Source organism: Choristoneura fumiferana, chromosome 2, assembly GCF_025370935.1.
Source record: "Choristoneura fumiferana chromosome 2, NRCan_CFum_1, whole genome shotgun sequence".
NCBI lineage: Eukaryota > Metazoa > Arthropoda > Insecta > Lepidoptera > Tortricidae > Choristoneura > Choristoneura fumiferana.
The window spans coordinates 5627842-5631107 of NC_133473.1; positions in this window are offsets into that span (position 1 = coordinate 5627842).

Sequence of the window (3266 nt, forward strand, 5' to 3'; positions counted from 1 at the left end):
AGTGGTTTGAAACTACGGCCTCTCAATCAGACTATAGTGAGTTCAAACCGGGGTTCGCACCACTGTTTTTTTTTCGAATTTTACGCTTTACGGTGAAGGAGAACATTGTGAGGGCCGCATACACCGGCGAAGAAATTGAATGGTACGTGTAAAGTTCTCAATCCACAATGGGCTCGCGTGGGAACTACGGCCCAAGCCCTCTCGTTCTAAGATGAGGTCTGTGCCCTGCAGTGGTGCTAAGATGATGATGATGCAAAGTTTGGTAGATAAAATGTGTTTGTGTCATGTTACGAGTACACTTTGTTTTTCTACACGTATTTTTTTTAGATTTGAGGAGTTCTTCAAAATATTTTAACAAGTTGAATTATTAGAGTGCCACAGATGGTACCACATAATAATCCACCAAGTTGAATTGTGAAGTGGCTGTTTCATTTTAAGTGGGGTTAAATTTTTTGTGCATTTCTTCTTGCTTAAAAATTATGCTAGTGGAGTGGGGTCCCAATTTTTTCCGCATTAACGAGCAGGTATAGTCACAATGCACTTACATTACTTGTATTGTGGTATAGTCGACCAAGAAATTGGTTTACCACCCTAAGGTTTAACGTCATTTGTAGCGCTTAAAACTTCGAAGCCTATTTTCACTCAGAAGTCAATATGACAATCAGCCTTATTGTTTTATTTCTGAAGTAGGAACTGTCATTATCATTAAAATTGGTAAAGTACGTGGTCGACCTTTGTAATTTTTGATCTTATGTTTTTTTTTTTTCATATGTACACATGCTTCATTGTTGTTGCTTGAATGGACACCGCCAATCAATCGCCAGACAATCGCCTTTTCAATGTCGAAGATGTGTAAATAATAATTATCATCATCATTCCAGCCTACATACGTCTCAATGCTGGAAACAGGCCTCCTTTTAGATGAGAGGGCTTGGGCCGTAATTCCCACGCGGGCCCAGTGCGGATTGGGAACGTCATAAACACCATTGAATTGCTTCGTAGGTTTGTGTAAGTTTCCTCGCAATGTTTTCCTTCGCCGTAAAGCTCATTGTAAATTTCAAATTCAAATATGTAAATAAATTACAAATGTAATAAAATGTAAATACATAATAATAATAATTCATTTATTGTATGAAAACGGATACCTAAGAAAAGATGATAAAAATATCCCTTTTAGTACATATCTACCATCATAATACATGGTGTACAACGATTTGTGATTAATTTAAACTAAGCATTATTATTGCTCGTTGTCATTTTTTCCATTTTAAACACGGTGAAATCATCCCAGCCTTCTGTCCCACTGCTGGGCACATGCCTCCGCTCAGAATGGAAGGGCTTGGCCCGTAGTTCCCACGTGGTCCCAGTGCGGATTGGGAATTTCACACACAACATTGATTTTTTTTCGCATGTGTGTACAGGTTTGCTCACGATGTTTTCCATCACCGTAAAGCTAATGCTAAATTACAAACTTAATTTCTACATAAATTTCAAAACACTCAGAGATGCGAACTCGGGTTTGAACCCACGATCCTCTCTGCTTAAGAATGAGAGGCCACCACGGCTTTTTACAACGGTGGAATACGTGTGTTCAATAAAGTTCTGATTATTGTCGTGAAACACAGCTGATGCGGTTTCACAAGTGTGCCTTTTAGAGACAGTTGAAAAAAAAACAAATCGGTCCAGTCATCGATTAATCGGAGAAATATACGTACAAAAGAACCTCCTGTTTATAAAGTCGTTTAAAAAAATATAATTCCAATAACAGACTACATTGACTGAATAATACCGAGCCTTTAATTCTGTCGCGGGTCGAGTGCCCTTTAATGATCCCCGTCAAGCGCCAACCCAAGTATTTAGCCAGTCTATACGTCTCATATGGGAGCGAACTAGTAATTAAGGCGATATCGATATTAATACAGACTTGAGCGTCACCGGCAGCCCGGTATTCCGTTATTGCGATTCCCTTTTGGTGATCGTTCAATCATGGAATATTCCAGATAGCTCCGGCATCATTACTCTACTCTATTTTTCTTTCTATGGACTTTTCCTCTAACGATGTGTCTTTGTTGCGTGTAGTTTCTTTAGATCCAGCGGGGTTCTCAAATAATGTACACGCTCGTACTCTTATTAAGGCTTCTTATTTTCGTAGTGTTTGGGTGTAAATCAAACTTTACAATCAAACAACAGGCGAACCACTTATAGTTTGCAGGTTAGCATAACACTTGCGCGATTTAACTGACGCACAGCGCCATCTATCGGATCACCGTACAACTAGTTGTTGAGAATTATCTCATTAGGTTTATGTTTGGGTTAGTTGTCTTATAACTAGGTACTCAAATATTGATAATTAGTAGATTTTTTATTTTATTGCGACGTGATCAAATAGTTTATGTAGAACAGTGGATAGGACTATTGGGATTAATAGTGAGGGAAAAAGCTATATATAAGAGTATGAGTCGAACCATTTGCTAATGGGATTCCGTGACATGAATTTATTAAGAAAATGGAAAATATTGGGAGCTCATTAAAGGTACAAGCAACTGGCAGGGAGAACACAGCGGAATTTGTAAGCCGCATTGAACGTGTCAGCCTTCACTTTGGTCTTAAAATAAACCCACAAAAAACTAAAATGATGTTTGTCGACTGAAGTCAAAACAATGCTCCACATGTAATTGAGATTCCAAAATGTGAACTTGTTATTTTTGAAATTAAAACTAACACAGATTTAACAGTTAAAAATGAATGAATGACACACAACTGACAATGTTGTCGATTTAACAGTTTTAAAATGTGTGTACTTATAGCTAAATTGTCTTCTCTATAGCTCTTTTCGTATTTTAAATTCAGTATTTTCACATAAATTATTTTATAACATCAGCCCCAGGTAAGTTATAGAGCATCGCATTCCACAGATAATCAGAATCGTTACGCTGTAAAGTCATTTGGGTTATCTTTCAATATTATGAAAGCTTGCACACTATATCGGCACTTTGAATATCGTCCACTGAATTTATCGTCCCCGGGTAAAAACCGCAGTAAATATCTACGGATTACCGGCCGCGGCTGCACTCGCTTCGCTCCGGGCACGGCCAGAGGTGACAGCACTCTCAAACCGTACAAACAGCAAATAATGTGCAATTGAACATATCTCACAGTAATGGACTATTACGAGTAATCTGGTATAGTCTGAGAGCTGATAGGCTTCTCAGATTAGACGTTCGAGGCAGCGTAAATACTATTATAGTGCCTACAATGTTTCCTTT